This window comes from Andrena cerasifolii, chromosome 10 (genome assembly GCF_050908995.1).
Source record: "Andrena cerasifolii isolate SP2316 chromosome 10, iyAndCera1_principal, whole genome shotgun sequence".
NCBI lineage: Eukaryota > Metazoa > Arthropoda > Insecta > Hymenoptera > Andrenidae > Andrena > Andrena cerasifolii.
This window is the reverse complement of record NC_135127.1, coordinates 7,292,196-7,312,309: the sequence shown is the minus strand read 5'-3', so window position 1 is coordinate 7,312,309 and position 20,114 is coordinate 7,292,196. Positions and strand designations below refer to the sequence as shown.

Here is a 20,114-nt window from a genome sequence, read left to right as displayed (position 1 = left end):
GACCTTTTCGACGATACAGGAGAAAAGAGTATTCTGCTCTAACAGGAAAATAATATACAGCTCACATTTCTCATGTTTCCTTCTCCTCGTTAAATGTATTTTCAAGATCACTTTGCTCATTACATTATTACCCTAAACGATCCTGTGCTTTTTTCAACTCCTCTGAGAGCCTCGATAATTCGCCATTCTGATTCCCTTTGCCGAACTGAATTCGTATGACTGAACGCGAAATCGAGGGAAACGCTCGAAGGAAATCGAGCGCGTATCCAGTTTCACTGTTTCGAAACGTCTCTCTCCCTTTTTTCCCTGTCGCCCCAGCACATGAAAGTTATCCTATCGTGTTTCAAATCCCGCGCCGGTGGAGCCCACCCTCCGCCGGGTAGTTTTCCCCCCTCGGGCTTTATTCCGCTTCCGGGATTGGCTATATCGGTCGGCGCACATGACGATGCCGGATGCGCGTGGGGGGATGCGCAGGAAGCACGCGCGTATACGCGCCCGCGGACAGTGTCGCGTCAGCCCCCGGCCCTGCTACACCACGTACCATCATCCAGGTCCAGAACCTATACCTGTTCTTTCTCTCTCTCTCTCTCTTTCTCTCTTCTCTTTTACCACCGACCGACCGACCGACCTAACCCAATCGACCCATCCACCGACACCACAACCTGGCTAACTTATTCGATTGCCACGTTGTCGAGTGAAAAGTCGATCAACCAGTGTTTCACCGCCGCCGTCACTGTCGCCGTGGCCGTCCTCGTCGTCGCCGTAGTGGTACTCTTGGACGTTCTGCCTTTCGACACGCTGGATTAATCATCACTGGCAAGTTTAATTACCTTTAAGTTTCGCCGACCCTGCACGCCGCTCGGCGGAATTACTCACCGGATCCGGTGACGTTTCGCGGTGACCCGACCGTCGAACGCGTACAGCAGGTGCCATTGATTTCGACCGCAGTCACGTGACTACGGTGCAACGAATCTTTACTTGGCGCGTCCCGTTAGTTTGTTTTCGTTACGGAGTCCGCGACCTCGCGCGCTTTAAACGAGTGTTTATCGGGCTCGGCGCATCTTGCCAGGAGATTTATCTCGGAATTGATTTAAACACCCTGTCACTGTGCTCCGACGTGGAGAATGAGTGGTTAGGTTTCTGGATCCGATTTTTTTGGTTTCAAGATGTAAACGCGATCGTGGCTCACGTGCTTTCGTTTGCAGAGGAGTTTGTTCAGGTACAAATGATGGAATAGCGGGTTCTGGTAAATTTATTTGGTACTTGATACTTGATAATGTGGAAATTTGAATTTATGTTTATTGTGCGAGGCATAAGCGTTTGTACAGCAAGGGAATTTATTTAATAAGGAATTTCACGTGAGTGATCATATTGGAGTAATATTTGATATTGATATACATATCTGCATGTTGGGAAACAATTTGTTGATTGTGGTTAATAGGGAATCTTCTGTTTACTTTGCATTATTCTGTACAACAACTTTTAAGATTAAATTGATAAAAAAGGGAAATGGGCGATGTGCAAGTATTTTTGTCAATGCAAGGGACTACTCTAGTATAAATATTCATTAAAATTAATTAGTGAACTGGTCCGTGCGTTATTAGTAACTCAGATGACGGAATGATGTCTTATTACGCATTAAAATAAATTTTCAATTAGTTATTATAATTTATTTCATTAGAATTTTATTTTCTTTTATTGTATGATTATATCTTTATGGTATAATTATTATTCACACCAATAAAGTACACATGTATTAAATATTATAGTCAAACAAGTCCGATCACCTGCAGTTACGAAAAATCCTTTGCATTTTCACTTTTCTCTTGCGATTATCTAATTTCACGGTAATGCAACAAATACATAAACATTAACTTTTACTTATGCACAACGTTTAATAAGTAAACAGATGTAAATCACTTGTATCATTCAAATGAAAAATACGCTGCTTTATGAATATTAATTAACTGGGTATCTATTGTTTATTTTTGTAAATATTATATGACCGTAAATTATTCTACTGCTTTTGTACATTATGCTTGCATGCATGCACAAAGTTTATGATTATTTTAAATGATAACTTTATTTCAATCGTATGTTTATCCTGCAATGATAAATATACTTTCTACTATTTTCTTGCTACAGAAATAGATAGTAGAATATATTCAAAACACAATCAGTTACGATTCCAAGGCGAACGTTCTCAATTAAGATAGGTTGAAGGTTGCTTCATCATAGGTCATTAAATCCCTTATACCTTCTCTATTTAAACAAATTTTAAACCACATTTAAACAAACGAACCAACACACTTCATTCATAACAGTTAAATCAAACTTGACCTTTTACAAAATACAAAACTTACAAAATTGGTTTCTCATTCGGTCAGCTTTGAATTTGTGGACATCCTGCATTTAGAAAATAAACTATAATCAAAGACTGAAGATGGAAGCGATCTTTACTATATTTTTTCATTATTCCTTTATTTTTTTATGCTACTCATCTGTCGTTTCGGAGCAACAGCTCCCTGAAATCGAAAATTTAAACATCAACTTCATAATTACCATCGTTTCTCTTATGAGACTTCTTTGTTAACTTCCTGATTATAAATGAAAGAATTTTTAGCACGGTCTATACTTCTATATAAATTTATTTAAACAATCTCTTCCATCTCTCAGAACAAGCAATATTTTAGTTACTGATGTTAAGTGACTCGGTATATTCATTTATAAGCATATTTTCTTGCAATTTATTGCAAATTTCAGGTTCCAATACTAGGCGATCCAGTGTATTCATTTGCAGGTCCCAAATATTACACAACTCACTGTATACATTCGTAGGCATATTATCATTGACTTAATCGCAAATTCAGGCGCCGATATTAGGATACTCAGTCTGTGTAATGGTAGCCGTATATGTGAGCAATTATTTGCAAATCCACGGTTTGACAGTCACAGTAGCTCTTGATTTTATAAAGCAAAAAGAAAGTCCCGATAACACTTAACGTATCGAAGGAAACTTGATAGCCTTTTTATCTGCTCGAGCGATAAAAGACAGAAACGAAACGGAGCCGATTTTCTCGGGATGACGGGAAACGTTTAATCGAGTTCCTCGCTGTTTCCTCGCTGCAGGCATTTTCCTTTTTCGACGACACTCGTAATTACAAAAGTTGCCGTGTTAAGCTTTTTTTGCTCGCCGCGCCAACATTCACGCAACTTTCTTCCTTTCACTAGGAAATGAAATATATCGTGGACGGTGCTCTTTAAAAATCCCCATCAAGCGTAATTTACACCTAAGCGTAACAATGTTGGAACTTCTTTCCCCATGATTTTTCTTCCCGTTTCTTTTTCTAACGTTGCAGGATTTCTTCTATGAATCTTTTATAACCCTGTGCGTTTAATTAGATGGACCTTTTTATGTGATAGCATAAAATTTCAACCCCCTTTTCTTCTGGAATCTATTTAACTGAAATAATTTTCATTTATCTATAGATAAAAAAGAATTGAAGATACTGTTCAAGAAATGTTTTGCTTTTAGCCTCTTCCAAATTCTTATCTTTATTTTCAAAGATTTTCGTAAATATCTCCACGTGTAGAAAAATACTTCAAGTTAAATAGACTCAAAAAAAAATATAGAAGAGTTGAGACCATCGAGTTAAGGGATCCATTCTGAATATTATAAATAGTCAGAAAGGAATCGCGATTTGAAAAGTCTGTTCCTAAAATTTTATGTTTCAAATAAGTTTGCATGAACTATTAAATTTTTCAGGATTACCAATGACATTAAATTTCCAGCAGCACACGAATTTATCATGCTTCGAGAGGCGTTTAATTAAATTCACTGTCAACATGTTCTTTGTTTAATGGAACGTCAAGCGAGATGCAGTGCAAGTCATGAACAAAGTTCTGGTAACTTGTTCATAAGTTGACACGTCACTATATATTAAGTTTCACAATTTGTGTTTTCGAGAGAACGAGGTAAATTGCCTCGCTGAACGTTTCAGCATGTAGCAATGAATGTTTGATTCTTCTTAATATGAAAACGTGAAGTCGCCCCTGATGTTGATTAACGTTTAAGTGCCCTGAATGCATCTCTACGTAGCACAGTGAAATTTCACATTTTCAGATAGAATTTTGAAGACTAATCAAAAGGTTGGATTGCAATATTCAATTATATGAAAAAGTTGAAGGAATATTAAATTTTTCACTGTTTCAATTTTATTTATTCCTCCTCTGTTTTCTGTTTTTAATAAAAGCTTCAGTACAGCTACCATCGTTCACAAGTGACCCACATAGCACAGAACATGTTAATTACTATTCATAAAATTCCACGGTCACCAGGCTTTAACCTTCATCAATCAAAAATTCAAATAGATTCTGTTTACGGAAATGCAAATTGGAGAATAAATGAAATCCATATTCCTCAGGCAATATCGTCCTGAAACTCAGGAAACAAATTTCAATTGTATTATAATTCTCTTTGCTATCCCATTCTAGGATATAATTATTAACCTCTAAAAATATAAGTACTCGTCTTATATCTTTCGTCATGGTCTAGCAAATAGTCGTCCGGTTCATTAGAAGCTTGAATACCCTCTCCAATTTTCGTTTCTAATGCACCGGTACGAGATCTTCGCGAAGTACCCGCCAGTGGCGAGTCAAAGACGCGCGAGAATTCGCTCTGAGCGTCTACTTGTTTGTGCCTGCGAATATTATCGTTAGGGGGGACTATTATTACATCTAGACAACAAGTGCGACAGAGCATCGTCGACTTGAAGCGAGGCTCCGCTAATAACTTGCCAGTCGGTGAAAATAGACGGGCGTTAGAGAGCGGTGTACTTGGACACTTGGGTTGGAGATCGGATCGTCCACTGGTTCTTAGTGATCAAGATATCCTGGATGCTTCCAGCAGTTCCAGAAGAGAGCATCTCACACTCCAAAATATCACGAAATTCAGAATGTGTATATTGTGAAACTTTGGGAGGTCTTGGTACAACCTTTGCTGGCATCTTCTGTGGTGAGAAATTGGGCCGAAATTTTTCTGTAAACAGAGGTCCATAGTTGGTTTATTAAAAAGTTATAATAAGGGTGTGAAATGTCGAGGAAGATTTAACGAAGTTGTTTCTATCGTTAGAATAGTGTAGGGTAAAAATAGAACGATGATGTTTGTGTTATTTGTTGGACCTAGTTTTGTTTACTATTTTACTACGATGTAGTGTGAGTGTGGATTGTTCAAGGAAATTGTAACGCAGGTGGTTGGATATTACTAGATGGTTGTCCACATAATGAGCAATTATGAAATTGGTTAAATAAACACAATCACCCTAGGTGGATGGGTCTAAGAGGATTCTTTGGAATTTGTAGGGTACCAGGTTTTATTTTTAAATTTTTCATTTCGAAAGCAAGAAATGTACCCTTTCCACAGCCACTTTGGAGATAATTTGATATAATTGGATATAATTAAAACAATTGATTCTTGAATGGAAAATAAGTGGAGTATACAATTTTCAAACTATTTTTAAAACCATTTGGTTCTTCTTCGATATACGCAGAGAATTTACAGTACGCAGCGATAATTATTATCCCGTTAGGATTAAAGGAACCGACAGAATTGTCCGCGATGCCTTTCTGTTTCGTTGGCGCGTAAACTGCGATGATTCTGCTCTGTTTCCGAGAAAGCACAATGCGACAGTCGAGCAAACTCTATATCCTTCATTTCTCTCTCCCTATTTTCTCTGTCCACCGTGAAAACTCAGTTACTCGGAGTGATTTGTAATTAATGTCAAAAGGTGGAGGCACCTTTAAGATGTTCGATGAAAGGGGTATATGAGAATGGGAGAGGAGCTTGGGGATGCCATAAAAGGAGTGTTCTTGACAGGTGGAGTTATTCCTCGCTGAGGTACATTTAATGAGGATACTTGCTATGGTTTCTATACGCGTTGGATGTGCTTTGTCTCTAAGGGTGGTTGACTAAGGAGATATTCTGAGTATTAATTCAAATTTTAATCGTGTTTAGATTCTTCACATAGTGGGATAGAGTAGCTTTGTTTCTTTGCAGTTAGCAATCTCCCTTACGTACTATATTCACGCATCCGCCCCATTCACATATTTCATTTTCACACAATTTTATACTTTAACTGTACCACTTGCTTTAGAATCTACAAACTTACTCCTGCTTTCACTGTCTTCTATCATATCCAATTCTGTGTCATTATTTTTAGGATATTCAATGTAATGTTTTCAAAGTATCCAGCAATTCTTATTTTCCTCCCTTTTTAATAATCCCTAAATATCTTACAGAAGAGGGGCAGTAAAACATCTTCAAAACAAATATTGCAAAACGATAGAAAACCACCTAGTATTATAGCATTTTCATGGGTGATTTGTAATCGATCCAATCTCGATTTTCCTCATTATTTCTACACGTCGACAAGCCTTTATTTTCTTCCTGGCGCCTGGCCCCTGTCATGCACGAATATATTTTTCCATAGCAGATATTGTAAGCAAAGTGTTCTACCCCTCCTTGACGACGACTTATTCGATTTCAGGGTTAGAATATTAAAACGACGTAGCTAGGGTATATCTTAGGGGAAGGGAATTCTGTTCTCTCCCTCCACTTGTTCTCTTCTTTCGACGTCTCCTGCCTCCGCGAGGGCGTTACGTTAATATTGCAGGTGACCCGCGGGAAAGGAGAAACCTTCGAGCTTGGAGACGAAGACGAAACGATGTTAGACTTCCAGCTAGCTAGCATGAAGGTGCACCTATCTGACTTGAACCTCGAACAACGCAGACGTTTATTGCCACCGACAGTGGCAGAAAAACGTCTCCATGCACCTTTTGTATAAGTTTCTAAATTGCAAATTATGTGCACCAAATCGTGCAGTGTAATTGTTTAACTTTTAGAAAATACGCATTGTTATTTCAATACTTATTTCAATTAAATTAGACTTTCCCTAATTTTGTTGTTTATTTCTCTGGTCACATTAGGCTGAGCTGTGTGGAGACTTTTTTTCTGTCACTGTACCTTCGCCTACGTCGCGTATCGTTGACTATAACTACTTGCATCTGGATGACTCATCTTCTCTAGTTTAATCTGTGAAGTTGTTTTGCTTCTAATCGATATTCAGGTTGATCTTTCATTTTTTATATATAAAGAACATATGTATATTGCATTTAGAAAATGTTATCATTTTTCTCAAGCGAATATGCTCCTTGAACAACTGTCTGCTTTCGAAGAAATTAAAAGAAATTCATTCGAAGTGTCTAGTATATTTAAATAAATTCTTTCAGCACTGAATCATAATAGACTTTCATCCTCACGACGTCAATAATACAATTATTGATAGATCCATTACAAAAACAACATTTCTTTTTATGCCCATAGAAAAGAAATTGAAGTGTTTCAAACAGAGATGTTGCACAGTAGTTTCTACGCTTAGGTTCCTCACAGCATACCTTCAATAGGAATTTACATTTCATCCAACGTACGCGTTTGAAAATGTACCCTTTGAATTTATCATTCCGTAGTTTTATTATCATTTTCCTCAGTTCGGACGGAACTATCTCAAAGTACATTCCCTTTGTATGCATATATTTACTATGCCATCGTATTCACACTTTGCAGTTCTACGCAGCATTTTGCGCACAGGTTTCGGCGTTCGCAGCGTTACGTTTTCCAACGCAATATGTTTGACACGGTCTCGTTGTCCCGCTTTCCCTGCACCGCGGGGATGCGAATTGCATTAAACATCGCTGAAGGTGGGAAATAGTGTGCAAGCTTTTCAAATATTAAAGGTGACTACGTCGCCCGGCGAACAATCGACCTCGCAAACAAGCAACTCCGCGGAATTTCTACGTTTCTACTGTCAAAAATCTACTGAACGACGGAGGGAGTTTTTTTTCCATTATGTAGTTTCGATTTTATCAACGGCTATTAGTGATAACCATGAAGCCATTCTTCGTTGATACAATCGAAACTATACATTGATAAAAAAAATCCTTCCGTCATTCAGTAGATTTTTATATAAAAAATAAGCCCGCAAAATTTCAAAAAGATCGGTGCAGTAGTTTGTCTGATATTTTGCTCACCATTTTTTAAAAAGGCTACTTGGTTGTCGTTATATTTTTATTATAAACGTAAATATTTTTCTACAAAAAAATTACCAAATGTTCTTTTAATGTTGCTCTTTTAAGTGCAAATAGTTCTGTAAAAATATATGCTTCCGCTTTATCAAAAAAAATCGCCTCTTTTCGGCCTGCTGACTAGGTACAACCCCTTAATTCAAACTTTTACGATGCGTAATCAATAATCCCAGTTGATCGTAATGATGTTAATCATTCACATAGGGTAATTGTACTTTCAATACTTGTACGTCATAGTATAGGTTGCAGTAGATACTGTAGCTTGAGATAATAGAAGGGCTGATATATCCTACTTACCTCTACTTGTGGAAGATACCACTATGCTACAAACCTCGTCTAAAGACCCTTAACATCTCAATATTATATTGCCACGAAGTCTTACCACTTCCTATCACCATCCTCGCCTATAAAAGGCCAGAGGAACGAAAAACAAGGGGGTTGGGCCCAAAAACGTCCAAATTTAACCTCTAGTATTAATTACTGGATACATAATTATTATGCAGTTAGCTTCTGGCGTTCATAAATTCCCAGTCGCTCTGAAATCTCTCAATGAAATTAAGAAGCTGACAGCGGGGCAAGCATTTCGTGTTTACTGAGAAAACAGTGCTCATTGCAGGCGTACAATAACACTCCGCTTCTTGAAATTATATTCATAAACGTTTATTGACACAAGTGTCCATTATACTCGACGCTGTGACTGCACGCGTTCAGTCAACAGCGTGTTTCGCAAGCGGCCAGCACTCTGTAATTAACCGCGACGAGGCAGAGATTAGGTGCTTAAAGAATATCGCCACGGTATATAGTAATGCAACGTGAAACTGTGTCACGTATACCCTGATCACAAACGAGGGGCTGTAGCATCAATTTCAGATCGGCACTTTGTACTTTCCATTCAACTTACTGTCAATTTCTAAGTATGCAATGAAAAGTGGAGGTGTTACGAGGAAATTGGATAAAGACGTACACTCCCTTCTATAAGTCACCGGACATTCTCTCGTTTTAAACAAATTGATTATAGGAAATTGGATAGAAGTTTCTGAAGCGATTTGATTATTGTATTTGGGTATATTTAGACAGTTTATTTATACTTCAAGGAATAATGAAATGGAAAGTGTGGCATTGTCGCCGCAGTCACTTGACCCAATTAAACTGGATAGAAAAATAAGAAAAACGTGGACAAAGTCGAAGGAGTTGTGGGAAATATTAGAAGGTTGGATAGAAATCGATTCAGAAATATAAAAGTAATTGTAAAGGTAAGAAGAAAATATAAAATTATTTATCAACTTGAAACACAGATTCTTTACAATATAAACAATTGAGATTTGTTAACTTTTTATCATAATGTTGGTCACTTTATATTATAAAATCGTCCTTCTATCAGCTTTACCAAATATCTGATGACTTTTGGACAGGAATGTATTTCTAGTGACTGAAAAATCGAGTAGATCTTTTGTCTTCAGTCCTATTTAGTTGCCATGGGTTCTTCAGCTATTTCACAGAACAAATTCTCACCTTCTCATTTAATTCTGTATCCAGGCTCCTTTCGCCAAGTTTTGGAAAAGCATCTGCTCGAGCTACGAGTATCTTTGAAAGTTGTTGTCGTTTAAACCAGTGGTGTGGTGGTGGGAATGGAAGTAACCAGGTCCTGCGGCCTTTGGCAGTGTCTGGAGATGACAATTGTCTTCTACAAGCAGCTTCTCTTAATACATAGAACTTTCACGACAGGCTTCTTGTTATAAGAGGCTTCTAAGGAATAGGTTGCATAATAGCCGAAGGGGAAAATGTAGACGAGCTCTGTTTAGAAGATAAAAATTATCGACGGGTGGGTTTAAGTGCTGCTTAAGGTAATCCTATAGAGGAATAGATCGACTAATCGAATGGCAAACCATTGCAGATATGGCTTCTCTTAATTTCAGGAATCAAACTGCTTTTCTTCTTAAAAGCTTGAGTAAACATACATAGATATCAGCTTTAGTTTACTTTTTATAGATACTTGTGACTTTATCTTTGAAGTAGCTTATTATAGCCTTTGAAGGCTGTGTTAACTTTTTAAGTCTGGAAAGGGTATTTGCAAGTCGTTCACCGGGTAAGCTGCAGTATTTCATATCCCACTGATCAAGGGGCTAAAAGATGCACAAGGTTTAACTGCGCTGTTAACTCTGTTCGCTGAGTTTGTTGGATGTCCACTTGGCTCTGAATCATCAAAATGATAATTTCTGATCAACAGCTATCTTTCAAACGCATTACTCATCACTGCTCTCGCTTTCCATTTCAATGTTTGTATAGGAAGTTTCTTCTCAATTATTCAGTACATACGTCCATCAAAGTGAGCGAGAAATTCTTCACAAATACATGTCTTATAATCGATACTGAGATATTAGTGTATTCGTGTATTGTCTTTCATCTGATTAGCTCCGTGTCTGATATCGAAGATAACGCTGATATACTTTTCGTTATAATATATTCTCAATCGTGCTCAACTTTAGCAGAATTAATTTGTTGCTGATAAATATATCTATTTATAGGACACACAGATAGCAGACAGCCTAAATATCGATGACATTAATACTTAGTCTATTTTCGATAATCTCTTAATTCTATAAAAAGACAGATAAGATAATTCGCACTCGTTAAATTTAAGACAACTGTTACTGTAATACTTGTTCTTTTTATTTTATTTGTCTTTTTTCCAAAATTCCAACAACCTACATGCCCGAGCACAATTCTCTCACCCGCTGCATGGATCCCGAATAAGACAACCCTCCGTTCCCAGGCACGATGCTGCAAAGTTCGATTAATGGAGCGTCCCCCTTCTTTGGCACGCCTGTACTTGATGCCTCGCATTGTAGCCCCCCTTTGGCTTTCGTTAGCGGTGCTCGCGAAAACTGCATCCCTTCTTGTGCATCAAGTTGCAATTACCGTCTCGCAGGCGGCGAGGGACTACCCCCTCGGACCTTCGTCTGCTTTTCCTCTTGCTTTGTCTTTAAAGAAAGCACTCCCCCTGTCCCTATTTCACCCTGCCGCCCCCCCCCCTCAAAACCCTGCAGCAACCCTGCTATCGCGTTATCTTGGGCGCGGGACATTTGACGGTGTGCGTCGAAAACTTTTGTTCCAGTTACGTGTCCGCCCTGTTGGTATGCGAGTATTTACCGTAAAGATGGTAGAGAGCTGGCGGGAGTTTGAATAAGCGAAAGAGGGACGTAGCTGTGCGCGTTTGTCAGAGGAGGCGTCGTTAGTGCCGGGGGCGTAATTCCGCTATCTCTGTCGGCCTCCATCCCCCTTCCTCGCCTGTCGGTCCGTCAGGGGGGCACCAGCAGGGAAAGAAATTCCGCATACGTATACATGTACACGAACGTGTACATAGGAACGCCTCGAAATACGAGATAAGTGAGCGGAGGAAGTGGTTTTTCATTGAAAAAGGGGTTGGAGTGTGGAATAAAAATTTTCGCTGGAACCCTTCGTTTTTTGAAGAAATTGAGGGGAATAAATGCGCGAGGTGGAACGCACGGGGGGTTAAATGGAAGATGGGGGTGGCTGCTCGGTGACCCTGAGCGGACCGTAGCTTCTGCTCCATACATGTACATATCTTCGAAGTTGATTTCGTTGAAAACGAAGACTTAGGTAAAAGTGTTTTCTCGTGGATTTTTTATTTCATTTGGGGAGAATTATCTTCTTTTTAATTGTTGGTACTGTTGGTAAGCTATTTCGTAGAATTTGAAATACCTTAAAAGGAGATTCTTATTTGGTGTTGGAAAATATTCCCAGAATTTTCTAATCTACAGAATATTTCACTAATCTATAAGTTACATTTCCTTGAAGTGCGTCGAAGAGAGTTTTCAGAGTCTTACAGGAATTTAGGAATGAATAGCATTTAATATTCCCTTATCGAAATTTCATATCCACTAAGAAATGAATTTCTGCTAAGCACGGGAACGTTCCAACAATCCTCTACTTGAAAATTCCTCCGCTCCGTCTCCACTCGAATAGAACTGGAATCGTATCGAAATCGGATCGCTGAATCCTCATTTCGTTTCGCGTCACGTGTTTCTCCAAGTGAAAACCCAAAAACTCTACCTCTTCTCCCCGAGGGATGAAATTCATCTCATTCCGCCGCGATGGAGTGGCTCGAGCTACCAACCAGTACTGATGTCTTAAATGAACATTGTAATGGAGATACTAGATGATACAAAACAAGCTTTCAATTCGTCGCAGACTTTGAATTCATCTCGATAATACTCCCTCACTTATCTGTGTATTTCTTGAACATGGTGCTAGGGGAAAGCCACCCCACAGGTTCTCGCCAAGACAATATTCAGGAAATATTTTTAAAACTGTTCAGAAAATGGACGCCAACTATATGAAGCTAAATCATAAATATTATATTCTCCACCATTATAATTGGCCTCGTCAAATGTGCTAGTTATAGGTAGACTACATCAACGCACGTGGTAGTCAATTTCAAATTCCATTTGAAGCCCCCCGAAAGGGGTAACTGTACAGTACCGGAAATATTTATTACATCACTTGAGTAAACACGTTACCACTTATAATACTTCTTTATTGCACCAGTAGACATTACGCAAATAACAAGAAGCTAAAAAAACAATACATGTAAGGAAACACGGAAGAGAAAATTAGTAGAGTTAGAAATTATATCTCTCTTATTATTATTACTCGGAAAATAGTATTGCAAACAGATGTAGCTCAGTATCTAGGCCAAAATAACTCGTACACGAATCATTTTATCAATGATATTGCTATGAAAATTATGCGTTCTACTTTTCAGAGTGATGCAATAAATAGTTCCAGTACTGTATATCTTCCACCCATCGTAGTTTCATATTGTAAAACAGAAACTGTATAGGACGCTAGCCATTAAGTAGCCACCTGATTTTTGTCCCACTGTTGGAAACTGATTTATTCGGTGTCGTCGTGGATTGGAAATAAGGAAGATAAGAAAAAGCTCGGACGAGCGCGTTAAAGAAGCGTAATGGAAATTTTACAGTGATATCGGTGGGTGGGAGGATGACCATTGTCGTTGGACACCGCGAAGGCAGGCCTGGTAAACCGACAGCGATTTCATTATCAATTTAAACGGCCGCTGAAATATGGACCGATCGATAATCCATTCCAGTCTCGTTCGTTACCCACCTCGCGAATGCCACGCGATCACGGCCGATATTTCAATTCGAAGTACCCATCTTCTGAAAGAAAGGCGTCTTGAGCCCTTCGGTGGTGGATAAGTTCAGAGTCGACTGTGTAGGCTCCATTTTTTACCATAATTTCGTTTATAATTTCGTTGAAAATTTTATTTTCTCGGAAACTGGTAGTAATAAGAAGTGACGAAAGTAAATTAAAAAAAGAATTGGATGGGTTTTAGTGGATCAAATAATTTCGTTTGTTCGAAAGATCCACTTGCAGGAGAAATTCATAGAGGAAAATTCGAATGATAAGTCTGCTTTCAAGAATTCTTTTCTATTCCCCAGTATTTGCAAAGACAGAAGGTTCAGAAGCTAGAGATAGTGAAGTAGAGCTTCTCCTTGTTAGATGAGGAGGTAGTTTGATTTATAATAGAATTTCTTTTATACTGAAATAAAACTAGTTTCTTTATCATCTTCGCTGATGCCCCTCTCGAGCATCCACGATAATGTGATCTAAAGGAAATATCAAAGAATTCAAGGCCATACAGTACTCACAATAATAGACAGAAAATATCCAAGAAAAGTATCTTCTTAAATCAACCTCATTATCAGAGTAATACTCGAAAGCATTTTCATCTATGAATTCAGTCTTATCCCGCAAAGTTTCTTTTCACGAAGTTAAATTCTTCCAACACAGTAACAGAAAATATCCAAGATTATTCTTAAATTAACCTCATTATCACAGTAATACACGAAAGTTTCATCAACTCAATACAATCTGATTATAAAAAATTCCTTTTCTTAAAGATCGATTTATCCAATACAGTACTGTCCAGTAATTCAACTGATGGACATTAAGAGATCAACTTCCTAAATCATCGTGCCCCATTAATTTTACATCGGGCAGAACTTGCACCGTCGAACTTCGTGATCGCGTGATCCATTAGCTCCCAACCCGTCTTCGATACACACCCCTTGCGCTTTTCACATCCGAACGAGTAAAATTTTCAAAGTGTACAGCGCCGAGCTGTACTGCCCCGCAACTTCAGGCGAGTTTCCATCTCGCGATGCCCCAGGGACCGTAAAGAAAATTATCCTTGCGCATCGATTCACGGGGAATGCAACTTTTCGACGTGGAAACCTCTGCATCCATTAGAACAAAAGGTTTCCAGGTCATCGTCGATATTTCTCGATCACTCGCCCGCCCGTGAAAGCAAAGTCGACGGGTAGAACGGAATTTTACGAATCTATTCCGCTGCCCCTTTGATCCATTACGCGTCCGAATCCATTTACCAGAGAATCGAAACTCGAAGTAGATCGAAAAGACTTACAAAGGTCGATGTTTCTTACTTTGCACGCAGAGTGTTTTGTAATTTGAGGCGCAAGTACTGACGGGAAGATTCTTGATTCTCATTGGAAAGTGAGACGAATATTTAGAATAAGATAAGCTTCTGGTATCAGCTCTATATTTTCAGAAAGTCGATTTTGATTAATCGCGGAGTAGATATGCATGGGAACGATAATCGATAATATTGTATATTTCGAGTTCGCATTTATTTATGAGTCTAAGTATTGGGGTGGTGCATATGACATTGCCGATCGCGGATAGCGTAAAAGTTTATTTCTATTGGGTATATTTTACTTCTTCTTATCGTTTTACAGTGTTTTTTAATGGGTTATTTAACAGTGAGTAGTGTAATTAATATTATTTTAAATTTTCTGCAGCTTTTGTTTTTTAAGCCTAAAATGAAACTATGGCTTGGTAATTTTAATAATTGTGTAATGTAAGAGTTGCTCTATGGCTTGGTAATTTTTTCCAAATTAAATTTCACAAAATTATAGCTACATACACGATTAATAAGATGCTGACTATCCAACTTCTTTTGGCTCAGATATCGAGCACCGAAGATTTAGTCAACAATCAAACCATACATATCCGTAAAATTATAGGCTGCCACGTAATCCCTATAAAAAGAAGGAGCAGCAGTGTAACGCCGTCAGTGAAGAAATGCTAGAAATCTAAAAAATCCGTCAAGTTTATTCGCGTTGCTCGGTTGTTTGTGTCTGTAGATGTGTGTTTAGCGTCGTGTATATTCGTGTCCAAGCAGTGGATCGATCGAGGATTCCGTCGTGGCGGCAACTTCTGCAGGTCGTCTGGTCTATAATTACACCGTGCAAAAACAATCCGTACTTCATGATGCATCGGGACGATGCGTGTTTCTCAGATCGACGAGGTAATTAGGCACGCGGCCAACGCCACTTCTCAAATCGTGCACCGAATGCGAACAATACGGCTACTCGGTTCGCCTTGAAAATTCTGTAAAATTAGCGAGCTGTCGGCCATCGTGGAATTTCTCGATTAAACGTCCATTGAAGATTGATCTCGGTGATGATCGCCATCGTGCTTCCCATCTTTTCGAAACCTCTCGTGGCCTGTGCTCCGCTCGAACGTATTTTGAGGTGATTGCATTGGGACAACGATTACCTGTACTTAAACTGCCTTGCGTCTGGATTATAGAGACATTAGTTCTCTGGACGTGTAAGAGGAAGTTCCTTTGAGTTTTATGAGAATAATTTCGTGCTCGAATGATGGGAAAGGAAGAAATATTCCTGGGGTTTCATTGAATTACTTTCCCATCTGTTTAACTTCTTTTATTGTGAAATGGAGTTACCACTAAATACAGTATTCATGTACTGATTGTAAACTACGTACTGAGTTTGTGAGGACCTCAATAGAAGTATCAGGCAATTTTTCGTTCGTGCCCGTTTTCGGTTCTTCAGGGTGGAAACAACCCTTAAAGGTTAAGGGGGAATATTATTTTATGGGCTAAAAACGTAGAAAAATTTAGATTTTTTTTTAAGAACCTAGCATTTCGATTCATCTGAAATTTTGACCATCTTTTTATGCATCCTTGAAGAAGTTGCAGTTTTTTTTTTATTCATTTATAATCATAAATATAGGAGTTATGCGTCACGCCGCGCAGAACTCGTCGTCCGCTGGTATGCATGATATTTACCTTCCAGGTAATCTGAAACAGAAAAAGGAAACAGCGTTTTACTTTGACGACAAATTTTGCGCGGTTCGATCATGCTGAAAAAAAATCTACAGCTTCTTCACAGATGCATCAAAACATGGTCCAAATTTCAGATGAATCGAATCGCTGGTTTCTTAAAAAAAAAATCACAAATTTTGCTATGTTTTTAGCCCAAAGAATATTATCCCCCCCTTAACGTGTTATTTCCTACTTTCCTGTAAAACTGTAGTAGATATAAAAAAACTTTTACAATGAAAACTGAACGGCTTTTTATGCTCTATAAAACTGTGCAATCAAATTGTTTAAAATTTGTAATGAGAAACGATTTTTAATTTAAACGAATTTTATAATTTAAGTAAATCTAAAGCAATATATAAATCCGTTAAGTAAAAAATGAAGTGTGCATTCCACTTTTCCTCCCTCAGACTGCACCGTTCTCACAGCGAACCTTTAAGCTCCTATGAGCCAACGAGTTCGCGTGGCTACGAACGCTATAAATCTGCCTCGAAGTTTCTATTTCCGTGTGTTCATGATTCTATCAGCGTGGTCGGGGATGTAGCTCGATTAAAAATGATGCGGGCCAGAGGGAAAGAGAGAAGAAACAGGCGAAACGAGAGACGGAACGATCGTGTTCCGTCCCAAAAGTTGGTCGAGCACCAGCGCGAGGAGAGTTATGACTTACCTACGCGGAGCCTTTTGTCTTTCGACAATGGCCAACTTGGTTGTATTGCTGCGTTGTCATCGTCCCAAGACCAACCGACCTTTGTAGTTAAACCCCATTCTGACCGCTGCTGCGCTTGACGGATGAGAGTTTTATAAGGAAGCACCCGTTTCATTCGTGTTTAAGAGGTGAAAGAGCGCGCCAATCCAGGCGCGAGTAATTATAAAATATCGTTAGAACGCCCTCTGCTGAAAAAGAATTATTAAAACAATTCACTCATGTCCGTCGAGGCCTTTTGGAATTCTTTAGAGAATATTTGAATGCTTTCTGCGTTGAGGCTGCTAGATCAGGCGTATGCTGTTCATTAGTCCTTATTATTTATTTAAATGAGTAGAAACTGAGTTTTAGGAACAGCCAGTCTTTATTTTACGACCACTGATTTTAACTTGAATGACAATTAATTTTTTAAATTAATATTAGTCTTCCAAGAATGCATAATTTAAAGAAGAATTCTATGGGATTATTTCGTATGCTTCTGCATACCAACTCAAATAAATAAAATACAAGATATGCATAAAACACCTCACATCAGGCACTTTTGTCTCGTAATTGAAATTTCGAAGAAATTCACACGTTTCCTATACCTTTCTATTTTAGACTGCCAAGTGAACACTCCCAGAACACTATCCACGAACCACAGAAGTGTCCCGCGTGACCTACCCCAAACACAGGGAACAAAGTTCCCAAGTCCAGCCGTCCATCTTCAGTAATTTATTTAATTCACTGCACAGTACTTGGTTCACGAACGGCAAGCTTTAAACGGAGCCAGTAGCGGAGCAACATGGTGCCGCACAAATACCCCAGAAATTAAAAGCTGGAACGACCAGGGAAATGTCAGAAATATTTCCGAGTAATTCTCCTCGGCGTCGCCCGCGGAAGCGTATTTTTGGCCAGGGAAATTCGACGCGGAAAAAAAGGGGGAGGGGAATTGTCGTTGCATATTTAATAGAGGGGATTTACGTCGCGGAGGCGATGTCGCGCGAATAACCCAGTTTTAACCCTGCCTGTGTACGAGTTTTCACGCATGCAAACGATATAGGTCGAGGGTGATCCCAAGCATACAGGCGGTTTCGTTAAATGAATATTAATGCCTCTGGCATCGCGGGGAAACCGACCTGCCCTTCCGCACACCTTCCTTCGCCGGTTTTATTCGACTGCATGGAAAGCCAGCATCTTTTGTCGCGCCCCCTCGCCGTGAAACTGAGACACAGAAGGGGGGAGAAGCATGCAAATCAGAGGGAAGGAGTTCCGCGTTCTGCAAATACCTTGATGATGATTGCATGCGTTGGATGGTTATGAATTATGCATCTTGGGGGTTCTGCTCGGCTGTAACGAGTGTTATCAGTAATTAGTAGGTTCACCCATAGACTCGTTCGGATTTTAACCCTCCGCACTGGGAGTGTAGGTATCGCATACCTTTAAGTGTGAATTAAAGTTACGTACTGGTATCGTCGAATAAAAGGGGAACAATTTATATACATGAATCAATGGCGCACACAGAGGGGGGCGAGGGGCCCTGGCACCCCCAAAGAAGGGGCTTTGTAAAAAGGAAAGAAACCAGGATTTTATTTTTAAAATAAATTATTCTTATAAATTATTCTTTAATAAATTTTTATAATTTACCTTAAGAATTTTATTGAATTTGCATTGAAAATATTTCTATCCCTTCGACTCGGCTCCTTCCAATATCAATTCGCGTGTAATGTAAAATTGGATGAGTTATTGAAATGCCTGGATTATATTTCTTGCTACTCCAAAGTTCTGCATTCAGCGGAAAATCTCTGATGGATTGACGAGTGAATAGTTGGAGTGAAAAGGGTTAGGAATGTAGAGGTTTCTGGGATATTTCGTTGCATATGGTATAGATAGTGTAATTTAGATTTAATGTAGTTTGGTTCCTCTGTGTACCATAAGTAGAGTAAATCAGGAACTTTTAAACGAGAGGGTATTGTGGTTCGTGAGAGTTATTTTGATATATTCATACATATTTCATGGCTTCTAAATGAGGACCAAGTGAATGTGTTTGAAATCCTAGTCGAAGACCACACGAGTGTCTCACCTGAAAAGGTTCAATAGTCTTCGAATAGGATTCCGTTATTAGTCTTCGACTAATTTCCGTGATTCAATAAAACTTTATTCTCTGGTACACCTGTAGTGGACGCAAGAACTGAACGAAGTACCAGCTGTTTTAACAAATCGTTTGTCGGACTAATTATGGGGTGCACATTCCTGGTGTACTTTAACATGAGAGAGCTGAATGCAGTGGAATGTAGGTCGAGAATTGAAGTAGAACCGCGCTGAATCGTAGCTCAACCACGAATTAGAATTTTTACAAGTTAGGAATTATTGGGATAATAGAGTATTAATTAGCTGAAGCTGGACTATTAATAGATGGAGCTTGAATTGGTACTAATTAAGCTACCATTGAGTTCTAACAATTTATGGAATAGAAATCAGAGTATAGTACAGTGCAAGGTTTAATGAAGATTCCCATTAAATCGAAATACTCCCTTCGATGATAATTATTTATTTATAATGCCAGATTTTGTACATCGAATAGGTATTAAATTTAATAGATTTCCACTATCTAAATCCTTCACTTACTGCTACCAGTTTCCCCATTTGGCCTGGTTCTCGGTGTACAAAGCTTCGAGGAGAGACTCATTTCCGAACTGCTGGCAGACAAGCATGTCGCGTGTGGGGTGCGTTCTCCATTTACCTTCGTTGAACAGCGAGCAGGTTTAAAGTTTCGCTAGCCATGACTAAATTATTGTGTCGACAAGTAAGAACACGATCTATACACACTTTAAGTCCAGTATAATGTACGTTGACGGCCATTGTTGGCCCTCTCAGCTTGCCTGGATTTTCATCAAACTTTCTACTACATCAGCTAGCCTCGAGGAGGAGACCCATTGTGTGCATTGCCTTGAATAAAACGATTATATCAGGCGGCTGCGAAAGTTTGCGGTGCCTTACGTAAGGTTAAAACGCTTAAACTCCTTTTTTATTACCGAGAAATAAAGCAGTCGTAAGAAATAGTTTCATTCATTACATGTACTGTTGCCTTCCAAGAACAGA

The 20,114-nt window shown here is 38.9% G+C and overlaps 1 protein-coding gene across 11 annotated transcripts in view; it reads left to right on the top strand.

The window, feature by feature from the left end:
* The window catches only part of Mub (poly(rC)-binding protein mub), a 231,255-nt gene that overhangs the window by 78,127 nt on the left and 133,014 nt on the right, over window positions 1–20,114 (top strand). The window contains exon 1 of one of the 11 annotated variants that reach the window (XM_076821235.1): window positions 533–816. The exons of the other annotated variants lie outside the window; for them this stretch is intronic. The gene's annotated coding sequence lies outside the window, so the exon portion shown is untranslated. Of the gene's footprint in view, window positions 1–532; window positions 817–20,114 lie in introns of those variants that run through there. 11 annotated transcript variants of the gene reach the window in all.